We start from the raw sequence: 16866 nt of genomic DNA on the forward strand, positions 1-16866 counted from the left end.
AAAATAGTGCAACATTCTAAAAACATTATAAAAATTAATTAAAATCAAAATTGATGGCAACCATAAACTAAAGTTTTGTAAAGATTGCCAAAGGAGGGAGTCAGGCTGTGCCCTGACCAAAGGCCTGGTGGAACAGCTCTGTCTTGCAGGCCCTGCGGAAAGATGTCAAGTCCTGCAGGGCCCTTGTCTCTTGTGACAGAGCGTTCCACCAGGTTAGAGCCGCAGCCGAAAAAGCCCTGGCTCTAATTGAGGCCAGCCTAACCTCTCTGTGGCCTGGGACCTTCAATATGTTTTTATTTGAAGACCGTAAGTTCCTCTGTGGGGCATACCAGGAGAGGCAGTCCCGTAGGTACGAGGGTCCAATGCCATGCAAATTACACCATGCCCCCAAAAATCTTCCCAAACTTGGTCCTCAGAAAGCAATGTGACACTTTCTCAGATGGGTGTAAAAGTAAATGTCAAGACAATTAAATGGAACCTCCATATCACGGTTCCATCACCTTTGTGTTTTGCTTGCCAATGCCCAGAGGTATGTGGCTGACAGTACTTGGGAGCAAATGATGGATTAACCCAGGGGCGAGGGATCTGTGGTCCTACAGATGATGCCCATCTACAACTCCCATCATCCCTATCATTTAGCATGCTGACAGGAGCTGGTGAGAACCAGGAGTCCAACAACATCTGGAGGGCCACATAAGCCCCATCTGGTGCTGGGTAGAATGACCCTCTTTACAAATTCCTACCCATTTTAGATCCTGTCACCATTAAAATAATAATACTCCTCCAGGCTCCTCCCTCCCCAAAATTGCCTTCTCTAAATGCCCCTTATGATAAAATATAGTTTACTAAGCTATACAGATGTTCTTAAAAACACCTGTTTCTCTCAATCACATCCTCAGCTCAATCCAAAACTAAGTCCTCCTGCCTCCAAGTTAAAGAAGATCTAAGATAAGGGGCTGTTATCCCACCGGCAGCCACAACAGTGAGCCTCACCTACCCATCTCTACCACTCTGCCACACATCAGAAGAGGGAAGGTGCCAACAGAAGGCTTCAAGGTTGCCTGGAGGGGCAGGCAGGGACAAACCCTATTTACGCAGCTTCTGCTCCAGTGCCAGGTTTCTAAAAATCCTGCTAAGTTGTCCTATGCAGGGTTTGCTGTTTTTGTTTGTTTGTGTTTGTTTGTTTGTTTGTTTGTTTGTTTGTTTAAAGGTACTGTGCATGCAAGACATCCTTGAAGCATGCTTTCATTTATTTATGTTCCACAAAATGTGCAATGCCAGTACTGCATGATTTAATTATTCTATTACAGTAGAATACAGTGACAGGATCATCTACTATATGAGGAATGGCTATAGCGTTTAGGGCTCCTTAGTTTAGAAAGGGGGGGAAGGCACCTAAGGTGGGACATGGCAGACGTTTATAAAATTCTACGTGTTATGGGAAAAGTGGGCAGAGGGGTGTTTTTCTCCCTCTCGTGTAACACTAGAATTCATAACGTATCGAAACTGATTTGCTGCAGATTCAGGACAAATCAGAAAGTATGCTTCCTGGTGTTTATTAGAATTTCTAAACTGCCATCTCGTTAAAACACACAGATATATATGTATATAATTATAAAAATAATAACACAGAGAACAAATGACCAACATGATGCATAATTCATGCATGGCATTCACTGCCACAAGAGCTGATGACAATGGCTTTTTGTTTAGATGGCTTAGAAGGGGATTAAGGCAAATTCATGAAGGAAAAGAGGCCCACCAACAACTATTTGTTATGATAGCTATGTGAAATCTCCTGATTTAGAGGAAGTGTGTCTTCAAGCACTGGTTGCTGGAGGCAAAAGCATGGGCTATTGCTTTCATGCCCTGCTTGTGGACTTCCTAGAGCAGGGGTCGGCAAAGTTTTTGTGGTTTGGGCTGGTTCATGGTCCCGCAGACGAAGCGGTGGACCCGAGTGTGTGTGCGTGCACGCACGCGCAAACGCTATTTCTGGCGTGGAGGAGGCGTGTGCAGCTTCCCATTGGCTGCAGGAGCTTCCTGCAGCCAATCGGAAGCCGGCCAGCGTCGCGGAAGGTGGTCCCCGCTCTGCTCTGTGCCAGTTTAGCGCAGCGCATGGGATCCGACCGAGTGGGCAGTGGGGGTCCCCAAGAGGGCAGTGGGGGTCCAAGGGCCGGTTAAACAACCCCCATGGGCCGCTTCCCCAAGGCAAGAGGGCTCAGAGCCAGGGCACTGATGGTGGGACAATGATGTGTAGGCAGAGGGAGAAGAGGCAGCAGACTGAGAAGAGGTAGTAAATAAGCTCTTCTGCTTACCTGCTTAAGAAAGCTGGAGGGGCCTGCCAGACAGAGATCTCAATTGCCAACCTGGCACCCACAGATCTCCACACGGTTGCAGCTGGTCACAAAATGCACATGGTGCCTGACTAACTTCTAACACTGGAGGCATCTATCTGGTGGCTCACTGTGGCATGTGGGATGCCGGAAGAGATGTACAGTGGTACCTCCAGTTACGAACTTAAATCATTCCAGCGGTCCGTGCGTAACCGGAAACCGTTCTTATCCTGAGGCGCGCTTTTGCGAATGGGCCTCTCACTGCGCGTGCCTCTGGCACACAATTTCCGCTCACATCCCGGAGCAAAGTTCGCTACCGGGAACAGCAACTTCCGGGTTAGCGGAGCTCGTAACACAAAGCGTTCACAAGGAGGACGGTTCACAACCAAAGGTATTACTGTATCCAGATTCTTCTTACATGCATTACTTCTTTTCAGAATAGTTTTTAACTTTACACATTTGGTGCACTGATAAGTCATCATTCCCCCAACCTAGCAGAGTTAGTTAACCAAAGGAAAATTTCCCTCACTTTCTGATCCACCATATGTACAGCGTTTTTTCCAGCCCACTGTACCACATACTCCCTCTGGGGTTCTCTTTCTCTCTCGCTCCCTTTCCTCTTTCCTCCTTAACTGACATTTTGAGGTACATACAGTCAGAAGCATCTTGGGTTGCTACAAAAGAGGGTGTCTCAAAACAAGCCAAGGCAGCTAGCTGCCTTAAAGGCTCATTAGGCGATATCAACAGCTGCCGCTATTGGACACATGGCATCATCCGAGGAGCAAAAGGACAGAAACTTGGTGCAGATGGCTCTTTCCTCTTTCAAGCAGCTTCCGACAAGGTGATTCGGCAAAACTCTTTGCTGAATGTTAAAAGGGAAAGTTCGTTTGTTTTCACCCCTTCGCTTGGAATCTCACAAACAGCTTTAAAAAGTTAACACAGCAGTTAACACAAAGGCTAGGACAGCCTCTGATTACCACAGTTCCTGAGCTGTACACTTCTCGTTTCATCTGCTCAAATAAAAACATCTTGCAGTTCGTTTGCACGGAACCTTCAAGCGCTTCTGGTTTCAAAGTGGCTCAAGACATTCTTCCCTCATCACTTCCTTAAAACGGCTGAAAACCCTTTTTTATTTCCAAGATAGTGACCCTGAAAAGTTTGCAGTCCCCAAAGTATACAAATTTAGAGGGTGAAACTAATTTCAAGAATCTTATAAACAATACAAGGTTAGCAAATAATCATAAAGAGGGAATGCAGGAGGACTGGGCTGGCTTGGAATAACACATATAGCAAGAGATGGCAGGAAGTAGACATCTACTAGTGGACCTCTGGCCAATTTCCATTGGACCACCTAGCACAGGTGTGGGCAACCTGCAGCTCTCATGGCTGCCCAAGGCACACACCCCCTTCAACCCTCCAAACAAGGCAATTATGATAGGGAGAATGGTGTGTGGGAAGGGCAACCCCCTTTCTTTGTTACCAATTCATTCTTCCCCCACATAGCATCATTCAAGCTCCTTTGCCCCCTGGCCAAATGCTTGCTGGAGCTGCATCACCCAAATCCATAAAGACTGAACTGTAGCACAACCCCATCTAGATCTCAGGCAAGTAGAACACTAGGTCTCTACAGAGCTTACCCAAGAGTCAAGGCAAATGTGATGGGGAGGAAGGCAAAGACTGTACACAACTGTATGTAGCAGCTGGCAAGAATCAAAAGATTCAAAAATTGCACTGCTCCCAAAACTGCACAAAAAAACCTGCTGCCAGAATTGGTGCATTCTGCTGTGCCACTTCAGGATTTTACTGCTTCTCTCTTCCTTCTGCATAGGTAGACCAGGCCAAAGAGGACTATTGAGCCAAGAGAACAAAACTATAGACCTACAATGTTCAGAGGCAGTTTGTCTCCAGATACTGATTTCTGAGGGTGATCCAGAGAGGGGTGGGCTACAGTCATCATGCCCAGCCTATGAGCTTCCCAAGAGCCACTGACTGACCACTGTTGAATACAGAGCGCTGGGAAGGAACAACCTCTGGCCTGATCCAGGAAAGAAATTATTCAGTTCTTCAAGCAGGTTCCTCCGAGCCCAGCCACTGATGCAAGACCTCAGCAAGCGTGTGAGTGCCGCACAGCAAAACAAATGACAAGCTGAAGCTTCTCATTAAAAACAAACTTTTGCATACATTAATTTGATCGCATGCCTGTTTTGCATAACATTCGCTTCCCCTGCCTTTTCACCTTCTTTCTGCTGTTGTTTAATTGCTAGCAAAACAAACCAGGTCTCTGATGTTACCTTCTGTCTCTAAATTGGAAGACTCGCCTGAAAGAGACATGTGGCAATTAAACAAGTGTTTATATTACACCTTGTTCTAGCTGACAGCAACAGAGCAGGAAGGCCACCCACACACTCGCTGGGCATTTCTGCATCACATGCCATAAGAAGTGGAGGGGGAGAGATGAGCAAGAAGCCAAGCACAGCCCTTCAGCTGGACAGGAACTAGGAGTTCTCTCCTACCAGAGTTGCTCCAAGGTAATCCACATTGGAGACAGAACCTACAAGCTCACCATGCCAATCTCAGAGGCAAAGGAGACATTCTCCGCAAAACACATTCTTGTTAAAAACTGGCGTGGGACATATATTAAGAGAGCCTCATTACTCTTGGCGTAGCATCCTCACACAAGCAGCAGAGAATACAAAATGCAAGTGTCTACGGTGTTGGCCATTCATTAAAAACAACACGATGGCACTCAGCCAACATTATAAATAGCCTGGTTTGTTCTGAAACTGACCTGCATCAAGAGCAGCCACTTCAATTTTCTGTCCCACAGCGCCAACTGCTACTGGCAGGAAAAATCTCTCAAGGCCCATTATAGAAGAATAAGGCAGGAGTTACTGTTATGCTAAGTACTTTATAGAGCAGGGGTCTGGCCAAATTTAGTTCTCTGCTGGGCCATTATCTAATTTGAAGTGTGTGTGTGTGTTTGTGTGTGTGTGTGTGTGTGTGTGTGTGAGAGAGAGAGAGAGAGAGAGAGAGAGTGAGAGAGAGAGAGAGATCTCCCCTCATATATGCAATGATAGATAGATAGATAGATAGATAGATAGATAGATAGATAGATATATCTCAATCACAAACCTCCTCTGAAGTACATTATGCTTATACAAGAAAAAGCGACTCACTGAGACTTGAGCAGAGATCTGAATCAGGGTTTCCTACATCCTCACTGTTAATCCACCGCAGTGTTTCTCAACCTTTTTCTGATTGTGCCCCCCCCTCCTACCAGTAGAAAGCTAGGTATTTACCGTATTTTTTGCTCTATAAGACTCACTTTTTCCCTCCTAAAAAGTAAGGGGAAATGTGTGTGCGTCTTATGGAGCGAATGCAGGCTGCGCAACTATCCCAGAAGCCAGAACAACAAGAGGAATTGCTGCTTTCACTGTGCAGCGATCCCTCTTGCTTTCCTGGCTTCTGAGATTCAGAATATATTTTTTCTTGTTTTCCTCTTCCAAAAACTAGGTGCGTCTTGTGGTCTGGTGCGTCTTATAGAGCGAAAAATACGGTAAATGTTCTGTTTGTAAACAGAACACACAAACATTGCTGCAGCCACACACCTTGCCCTTGACAAATGAGCTGCAGACAACTTGGTCCACGCAGCAGTGGAGTGTGGAAGTGGGAGGGAGAAGGAAGAGGAAGTGACATTGCCGCAAAGTTCGCGGGGCAAACCATCCACTGGGAAGCACGGTCAATTCTCTGTTCACTCTACTTTTCTCTTTTCTATTTTCTTCACTATTTTCTGTTTTCTTTTCTCAGTCACTTCTCTGTTTTCTTCACTTCTCACTTCCCTCTGTGGCCCCCTAGTCTTGTGCCTTGGCCCCCCATTTATGCGATTTTCAACTGTGGCCCCCCTGGAATATCCTGGCCCCCGGTTGAGAAATGCTCATATAGGGCACCACAATGGTTCTTCACACCCTGTTCAATCAGAGCAGGGACTGCATGCTGGATCTAGTTGCACTGCACCCAATTGGGAGCTTGGGTGAACTGGTTCCAAAATAGGCCTGATAAAAGGAATAAAATGGCTTTGGACGTCCCTGAAGCTTCAGGGTCTGCTATGATACCCAAAGATGTTAAGGCTAAGGGGCTAAGAGGAGTCCAAGCTTACTCCATTCCCTTCTATTTCACATGGTGTCCTCTACACTATCTCCCTTGGATAGGCCTTGATGTACTTACAGTGAGTACAGTGGGGAAAACTGGGGTCTGGGATACTTTCCTTATCCTAAATCCAAAGAAAGCTGGTTAGTGTTTCAGACATATTCTTAATCAGGTGTTTTATTTTTAAAATTAATTTTGGACTGGGCAAAGTAGACACTGTCCATCATCTCTACCTGAAGCTACATACATACTAGGAATTACTTCTATTTAACCAAACCTGATATTCATTTATTCTTGTTCCATCATAATGGAAATACAGCAAGCTGAGATCAGGATAAACTGGTGTCTTCCCCTGAATGGACCTTCATTTTTGTTTGCTTTAGTGAGCAGGGAAATATATCCCTCGTGCTTGTTCCTATGAATGGGAGTTACAGTTCAGAAGTATCTGGAGGGTCACAGGTTCAGGGGTTGGGCAGTGTGCAACTGCAGGGGCCTCAATGAGTACCTGACATGGTGTCAGCCTGGGGTCCCTTCACTGCTTACTGGATCCTCCACTTAGTATTATCAAGAGGAAGGCTATGGTATGCTTAGAAAGCAGGGAAAGAATTCTAAGATGTCATCAGATGACTTTACTGAATTAGACCCTCTTTATGGGAAAAGGGAAGGAGTGCACTACTGCATGTAATATATCAATCAATCAATATTATTACTGTCAAGAAACCAAAATTAAAAGCATAGAGCACACAAGAATCAGCATATGATATATGCATGAACAATACAGAATTAAGGCAGAGATTCACAAATCATTGCTATACAACACTCATATGCCTTTGTTTGTGTAAAGAGGTCCAGGATTGACAGATATGCTCCCATTCAAATTTCAAAGACGTAATCACGTTAGGCTTCCACAGCAAAACCAACAAAATGTCCTATGACACCTTACACCATCATTTGTTAGGTCTTTAAGGTGTCACAAGACTCTGCTCTTTTACTCCCAAGCAAGAGAGTGCAGCCAAAGGCAATGATCACATGAAATAAGGATTGGATCCTGTTTAAAGCCAACCCGTCTTACCCATACAAAATATAGTTTTCCTTTCTAGATAGCCAACACTCACAAGAGTTAACTAGTTCATGTGCACATCAATTAAAGAGGGTGTAGTTTAGCAAGCCTGAGATCTAAGACAGGGCTCCGTGCTAGCTCTCAGGCAACACAGCACATCCACCTGGATATGAACGGCAAAGGATCCATATTTCTTTCTGGCTAAGGTTATATGGAAGGGTAATCTTCCTTTCATTATGTATAATTATGATCATTATGGGCAACTTGAAAGAAATTCAACCATAGTAGTTATTTACAACTGCACATATGGGGCTGATGGTTATGGCAGGCTACCAAATTTGCCGTAAAGCTGGCCAAGTTTGCTTTATTAATTCACATTGCTCCTCTATTATACATGCCTTTCAGAATTAGGCAGGCTTCTAAAAGCTCATCAGATCAGGGCGATTACAGCAATCTGGAAGCTGAAACATTGCACCAGCCTGCCCAAACCTGGCGGGGGGCGGAGGAAATGCCTCTGTAGGAAAGAGACTGGAGGTGAAAAGGACTGGACCAGAGGGCAAGGGGACTGGGTTGGCTTGGCTATCCATATGGCTGCCTCCCCAGGCCTTCCAACATTAAGAGATCTTACTAGAGTGCTTGGTGCATATAAATTTTGCACAGTAAAGACTCCTCAAACCAACAGTTCAAAGTGGGACTCTGCTGATCAGATACACACACTGGGTGTGAAATAACTATTTTTAAAAGGAGAAAAATCATTTGCATAGAATTTATTCCATTTATCTGGACATTTACAAGTTCCAGAGGGGGAAAAAACCATGCAACGACAGAATGAGATTGAAAGCTGGATTCCAAAGCCAAGTCTATTCCAGTTTTGACAATGACCTGCGGGACATGCTGTGGTCAAGTTACCCTCCCTCTCTTTGCTCAGGTATTTCAAACTATACAATGAATACAGTTATTTTGACCTCTACAGTCAGGCACTGTTAGTGATGAAGACATACATTTATGTACACACACAGCCATGATACACTCCTACTCCATGCATCCAGGAGTCTTTTCTTCCATTTTTTACTTCTTTAAGATGGTTGACCAACCCACTTCTCAAAAAGTTCTGCCTTCCATTGCAGGAGCCATAGGTTGCTCTGTCCCTAGTTCCATCAGTGTGCTACTACCTCCAGCACTGTGACTACTGCCAGAGCTTGGCAATGTATTAGGAACAGGGGCAGTGTAGCCACTTCACACACTTTCATCTCCTTTTGAGCCCTCTTAAAAAAATGAAAGGGAGGGGTATTCTCTAGCATTTCAAGGTGTTTGCAAAACTCCCGTCTTCCTCCATTTTCACTCAGTCCTAAATTTCTGCCAGGCCCAGCTTTGAACCCCACTATATTTGCCAAATGCAGGGTTTGAATAACTAAGTAAGAACACCTTGGTCTCTTCCAATCAGAAGTATCAAACTGAGCTTCCTCTGCCCTGAAAGATCCTGAAAGAACGTCCAGTACATTGGATTGTTCACTAGGAAGAGGATGTGATACTTTCCTCACAAGGGTGCTATGAGGACAAAGCCTTTCTCTTTTTTGTAGAAGGACCTTAAATGCAATATAAATGCTTTCTGCCAAGCAGAATCTATCCAGCACAATAGTAAACAATTAGATAATAGGAATTTTGGCTGGGCCGAACCCTTTCCGAGGCACTTGAATGAGTATTTTTCAAGTGATATTTATAAAGTGTGGAAACCTTTCAAAATTTTCACCTTAAAGCCCTCACCTATAGAAAGGGACAGGAGCCTCTCTCCTTGGGAGCAAATCAAAGGACTCCATAGGCCCCAGTGGGAGAAGGACCTTTGCTTCAAAAGGCATTTCAAGCATTTCAGAGCTGGTGCTTTGATTAATAAGCTTTCCCCTCCAGCAAAGAACCATGTCGCCGGCTTTCAGCGTTCCTCGGGATATTGCCATATTTGTTTTGTCTGCATGAGATTTTCTTTTTTTAAAAAAAAGAACAAAAAAATAACCAAAAGAGGGGTGGGAGTGGGGGAGACTGGGGGTGGGACAGAATCTCTTGGACACATTTATAAACCAAACTGTTTACTCAGTAAGTTGCCTTGACCTTCTCTCGTGCCACCATCCCGTTCTTTCCAGTCCCAAGCAACAGAAATTAAATTGATTCAGTCTATCAAGGCTCTGCATCTAAGTGATTAAAATTCCACTACGGGGGGGGAGGGGGGCTGGCTTGTGCTGCATCTAAGAAATACAAGCCTTTGTCACCGCATGTGATCCTACCAGTGGTGGATAAGGGACAAGGGGAGATATAAAACACACATTGCCATTGTGTTTTATCACAAGCACCATCTTTTTGCTAAGATGAGGCAGAGGGGACAGGGAACTGTTTGCTACAGAGGTTAGTGGCTCTTGGCACAGGTGGTGCGAGAGGAGTGGAGAGCTTTAACCAGAGAACTGCTGTTTCATTAAAGGCAATCAAAAGGGAGAAAGTGACCATTCCATCTTTACTGGGATGCCCAAGCTTATTTGAACCCGCCCCCCTTCTGTGTATCTCAACAATGGGCAGAGAGATTGGCAACTCTACCTTCTTTCAATGGCCAACCACCACTGTGTCAGTCCTCCTCAGTGCTGCTTTGAGCCACAGGGAGCTGCCAAGTGGGAACCAGGAGCCAGGAACTGAGAAACAAGAGATCAGAACTGGAGAACATAGCAACACTCAGGCAAGACTATCATTAGTTACACAGCCTAAACAGGAGGCATGGTCAATGGCCACGAAAGATGGGAACTGAATTTCAGCAACATATGAAGAAGCAACAGGTTCTCCACACCTACCCCATCTGTAGCCAAGGTGGCTGGCCACACAGTTGACATGCACAAGACCAGAGCTTCTCAAATCAAGCCCAAACAGCTCCTAAAACATACTACCTTGAAGCTTGTTTCTGCTTTCATCTGAAGTATTCCCATACTGATGGTGCTTTCCAAGATAACATAGGCAAATCTTTTAAAAAATTGCTGGACCAATCACAACGGTACTCTTTTGCAAGCGCTCAAATCCTCTGCAAGTTAATTGTTAAAATGTCATTAACATTAAACAAAAGTTTTGCTTACAAAATCTTGCGGAGGATCCAACAAGAGTACAGCTCCCTGCATGCCACACAGTCCTCCAGCAAATGTCTGACACAACACAAGTAGACTGGGTAGTTTCATGCAGATGTTAAAGAGAATGAGGGACAAGATAATACCCTCTGAAAATCCACACATGCCAAGGAGCCAGCTGTGATGCCTCAGTACCACCTTCTGGAACTGGCCACAAATGCCTAATACAGACAATATATAATACAGGTAGTCCAACTAGAATAACATCATGGTAGATAATAACAATAGTCTCTGAGAGGTCCAGGAGAAACAACAGGATCTCTCACTTCCTCCTGTATCTTTTAAAACCCCTATGTGTATTAATAATGAGAAAAGACTATTGCAGTGAAGTGGCATTAAGCTGCAGCACCATCCAGGAGACATCAGACGAACAAGTAGTAACTTCAGGTTCAGCCTTTTCTACACAGGGGCTGCATACACAAAACCCCAAAAGGGCAGGTTCACTGTTCGACCCTTTAATAGTTTCACTCCCTCTGAAATTTGTTTTCTGCTGCTTCTATATGACTTTATTTTGGAGCTTTAATGTTGTGGCGTTTTTATTAATTTTACTTTTAAATACGCCATTGTGGGAGAAAATATTTTTGAAGAGCAGGACATGTATTTTATGCATGCACACGCACACACCACTTAGACACTAACATATACAGACAGACCATTTTTTAAAAACAGCCTGGAAACAGTTCAGATCCTGCAGAAAGCTGTTTCCTGCATTTCTTGCACTGCGAGTGTTTTGACCTGACCTGACCTCACCCAACTGCATCAAAAGAACCTCAACTAAGTAGGCCATTTCTCACAGAAGGGAGTAAAGTCGAGGGGAAGTAGAGAGAATTAAGAGCTGCCTTTCCCTCAACAACACTCCACAGTTGACAGGGGAGTCTTTTAAAAAATCTGTAATCGTTTTAGCAGATATAAAATGTTGTAGTGAAGAAAGGTACACGTGTTCTGGGATAACCCACAAATTCAACTATCGAAAGTCAAATAAGCACATCAGGGTAGGTGGGTGGGAGGCTAAAGCGACAAGTTTTGCTGTACTAATCGTGGCTTCAAATTACCAATCTCTGTGCAGTAGAATAATGGTCAGGGGTCCCTTTACCTTTACGCAGCAGAATAAAGATGGGGGAGAAATTTGTTCTGTTTGCTTCCCAAACAAATTCATGCTTCCCAAACCAATAAATACATGAACCAAAATGTAGCTATGGTCTGCTAAATTCACCCTTCTCCAAATTCTGTGCTACGGCTCTCCAGCCAAAGAAAATGAGTACAAAAAGGCATTGTGTATATAAAGATATGTATATCAGTGAAAATAATTCACAAAAATGCATTATAGTATTACGGGAGGGGACTACTTATAAAATTGTGCATAATATGTGCACACAGAAATGCATAAATTGACAAATTTGTCCATCCCTTGAGCAGATTTAAACTCACTTGATTAAAAAGGTATGGAGAGCTGCCTATCAATGAAACTAAAAGCTGGTACACCATTTAAAGTGTTTATTCGACACACATCTGTTTTCCATAACCATATTTCTAGCCTGGGGCTAAAGGCACATGATGTAGCAAAATTTCTGAAGCTAAGCAGGTCTGGATCTGGTCAGTGCTAGGATGGAAAGGCGGTTTGGGAACTCCATGAGCAGCATGGTGCAAGAAAAGCCAAAATATAGGCCACAATTAATCTTATTTATTTATTTGTTTATTTATTTGTTTATTTATTTAAAGTTATAACAAAATAAACTATCTGGTAAGCCAAAAAGTCACAAGGAAACAGAACAAAAGCAAGATGTGCTAACAGGCAGTCTTCATACTTACTAGAGCAAATCTCATTTTTGATGTTAAGTAAATCTCAGTACACTCCTGAGACTTGGAGCCATTTTATACATTCAGCAGGATCAAATGGTAAGACTACTCCAGAGCTGGACGATTTCAGATACAAAGCCCCACGTACGGCCTGCAGTCATACAGTCTTGGAAATGCTTTGCAACTGCTGCCATCTGAACTTATGTTGCATTGCAGCAATGGGTCCAGGACCATATTTAGGGAACCTCTTAATATTTAAAATGAATGGCTTTACAGGTATGAGAACAATGCACTGGTGAGGTCAGGTAGTCTAGCAGATCAGCACTACTTCTGTGCAGCTCTCACATTCAACAGCAGTTGCTTGAAGCAAGATGTCTAATACAGCTGGAACTTGCTGGAGCCTTATGTCAAAGACAGCTGTTGCGGCCAAATAACCACCACATTTACTAATTAGGAAGGATCAGTGTTCGAGAGAGCCGATTCCCTATTCCTCTCCTGCAATCAGGGAAGATGCACAGGGTCAAAGCGAGGAGACGTTTAGGTGTCACAGCTGAGAAACACAGGCTGCTCTTAGGATAATTTAGAAAAAAGAAAAAGAAAACAGCAGGAAGACAAATTTTCATTGGAACTATTACTGGTGTGACAGACTCTTCTCTTGGAAGCAGAATTCTAAGATTTCAGGGAGAAATGCAAAGGTTAATTTTTACTCTTTGGAGATTACAAGGACACATGAACACGAGAGAAAATTTAGAACATTAATGAGAGCAAAAGCAATTATATCACCTCTCACTGCCACTCATATATTTTAGATTAAGGTAGTAGGGATGGTTTCACTATACTTAACCAATGGAAACAAAAACAAGAGCCTCCTAATAATAGCTGAGCCACAGGAAAGGTAAAAAGAGATGAATGAAAGAGCACTTAAAAGAATCAATGTGAGCCTTAGCGCCCTCCCCTTGAAATTCCCTGTGTGGAAAGACCACCAGCGTCCTGGGGAATGCTCAACCTTCAGCACGAGTGTCACAAGGTCACATCAGTGGTGGGAACGCTCTTCCTCAGAAAGGAGCGGCTCAGCCTGACAATGTCTCAGGCGTGACTGATAGTCAGGAACTCACAGCATTAAGAGACAAGGTCAAATTCCAGAGCACCAGAAACCAAACCAAAATAATAAAAATAAGTGACTGCCTAGTTTGTGTTGATTCACTTTGCATCTACAATCATGGTGCATTTAATCTCTCACTGCCTTTTTCTTCTTCCTCTGACACAATCAGCTCCTCGGGAGCCAAGGAGGGGCCAGTGGAGACCCATTGGAGTAAACGAATCCAGATTTTATGAACTGCTGGCAGCCAAATACTCCCACAGTATGGCCTATTATTAGATCACTTGCCTTACGTGGAAAAGGTTTCTTAAACTGCAGAGAGAAATAAATGGGCAAATCTAACGCTGGAGTTAAAGTGGGTCTGCCAAGTGCACACAGCAGTAATCCATAATAAGATGCAAACATAAGAAAGAACATATATACCGGATCTCCTAAGACATACCGTATCTTTGGTTAAAACCTGAAAATTTTAACAGGGAGTAATTTTCTGTCTGCAAAGTTCTTTATCACAAAAACAAAGCAAAGCAATATAAACCTATCCAATTTTCTGCTCAAATTGCATAATCCGTGTTCCAGCCACACATAAATTAAGTAAAGATACTATTTCATTAATACTGTTCTACTTAGTACATACATGTGATTATGCCAGACAAAAATTAGCTGTCATTGGTTTTAAGTGGAGATGAGCAAGAACACAAAAAAACACACTTCCCCACAAATTAAAAGGTAGATAGACAAATGGCTAACATATCCCTGTGTGCATGAGAGAAATGACTTGCTCTAAAACACCACAACCAATTATCAGGAATAGTCTCTTTCCTGTTCAACATCTTCACTCAGTTTTAGGTCCTTTTTGGTCTCTTTCCTCTTTACACCCCACCCCACCACCAGCCAAGATGCAGATGGGGATAAGAGGGTTTTTTATTGTGCTGCCTAAATTATCTAACAGCATCAAAAATCAGGTTTATCTACCCTTTTTAAGAAGGCTCTTAAGAGCATTTTATTTTGGTGAACGTTCTTTAACCAGAGCCCCCTAGAGAATGCCCCCCTTTTCCCTGTTCCTGGTGTATTTTATTGTGCTTTCTCACAGCCACTGTGAATAACTTGCTGCTCTTTTCAGAACTGTAATTCCCCTACTTTTATATGCTGTATGCCATCCTGAGTATGCCCTTAGCATAAAAAGCGGGGTACATAATTACCAACATAAATAAATACATAAATTATACAAACCTATGATCACATCTATGGGACTTGTTCTCCCAAACACTGCATCAATGTGCCTCCCCTAAAAGCATCAGAGGACCTGATCTGGGAAAATCTTGGCAACAAGCAACAGCCAGGTTTTTTGCTCTGAGGTACTAAGGGAATTGTATAGCTGCATAGATTTTTATTTATTTACTAAATTTGTATGCCACCCTTCATCTGTAGATCTCAGAAAGGTTCACAAATGCCAGCGGTCAACCTTCCTTCCCCCATATACGCTGATGAATTTTTTTGGCTATTTGGAATAGAAAACAACTGAACCCATAAGCAACTCTTAAAGCTTGGCATAAGTAATGATGCCTTTGTTAAAATTATAGATCCAAAACACCACCAAGTTATTGTCACACAGCAGGTAGGGTGGAGCTATCAGACCACAACCAGCATGGCCCACTGAAAATACAATGCCACGAAGGGTTAAGTGACCATGCCATAGGGCTGTGCTCAGTACTGTTGAATGTAAATCCCTTCCAACCCCTTCTATCTGATGTCATGTCAGAGCACAAATAATCCTGGCTCAGAATGCTCTAAAACCCGGTTTTTGAATAGGGCTGTCACCTGATTAAAGAGAGCTTGGCTGATAAATTTGTTTGGGGGGCAATGATGGACCTGGGTGTCTGTGCTGGGGAAGAGAGTTCACATGTGAAAGGAAAGGAAACACGGAGGGTTCAAAGGAACTACGACCCGCCACAGCTCATACAAAAACAGAACCTCCAAAATGCCACATTGCACATGTAGTTTAACCCTGCAGGCAAAAGTCTTCTTACCAGCAGATCTTGGTAGCCAATAGATCCTTTCTGTTTTCAGCATGCATACTTGTCCCTGCTTTGCTCACTTTTAAGCAGAAATAGGCAGGGCAACACCTGGAGCTCAACACCCCACTGTGTTAATGGGAAAGCACAAAGGATGTTGGTCGCCTTCCACAAGCTCATGCCTCTGTGCAGAGCTGCTAAGTCTCCCTCCCCTTGCGGAGGGTTGCTTCACCTGATAAACAATGTATCTATAAATATACCCACAAACACATTGGCACTTCTGCTAGTTCAAGTTTGCATTATCATCAACTATCTCCTGGGAGTGTCGGGCCACAGAAACAACCAGCTGGTGCACCACAATGATTGCCCCTTCAGGAGAAGCATATAATAAAACCTGAAAGCTGCAATATGAACTTCGCACATACTTGTCCTTTTGGTTTATTCATCAGAAATAATTATCAGTAACAGACATTCAGAGCAGCACATTCTTTATGATGGGCATTAACATTTAGCCCGTCTCCATAATTATAATGCTGCAAGCTCAAAGGAGGTGTACCAGCCTCCCCAATTAAACTAACTCTACTCAGGAAAAAACTCACGTTCTCCCCAGAAATGACATCATAATTATTTCCGTGAAGGAAAGCCTTACCTTAGTGTAGTAGTGGTTAAAAGATGAGGTCCTGAGTCCCCAATCTCACAGGAGTATTATTACTTGCTGTACTGTCTTCCAACAAACCACTCTCTCTCAGACGAAGCCCACCATTTTTAATACTGCGATAGCAAAGGCCCTCCCTCCAAGATTGTTGTAAGAATTAGTGAGATAATGTGAAGCACCAAAACCTTGAGCATACACAAATGTATTTCATCTAAACATATAGATGCTATTTTGCTCTTCTTTATGATGACTGACAGCCTTTCTCCATGTATGCCTCTCATCCAATGTAAGACAGATTTCAATGTCAAGAGAGGACAGTTTCAGCCAGGGCATCCAAGTTTAAAAATATCCTCCCCAAGGAAGTCTGTGGGGCACCTACATTGTTAATCTTTAGGTCCCAGGCAAAACAACAGCAAATTTTTATTGAGATTTGGCTGGCTGATATTGTTATATTTTTTAATATATTTTATCCACTGATAGTATTGTTTGTGATGTGCACTGTTGAACTGTCATGCCCTAATACCCTTGTAAATCATCTTGAAATCTAGTAGGTTGAAGGGCAATACATAAAGTATTTAAAAATAAATAAATAAAACACCTCTTCCTACAGCT

At 43.3% G+C, this 16866-nt stretch overlaps 1 protein-coding gene across 45 annotated transcripts in view; it reads right to left on the reverse strand.

Moving 5' to 3' along the window:
- The window catches only part of MSI2 (musashi RNA binding protein 2), a 448144-nt gene that overhangs the window by 246488 nt on the left and 184790 nt on the right, over positions 1 to 16866 (reverse strand). The gene's annotated exons all lie outside the window — the stretch shown is intronic.

Source organism: Podarcis pityusensis (genome assembly GCF_964106645.2).
Source record: "Podarcis pityusensis genome assembly, chromosome: 15".
NCBI classification, from domain to species: Eukaryota; Metazoa; Chordata; class Lepidosauria; order Squamata; family Lacertidae; genus Podarcis; species Podarcis pityusensis.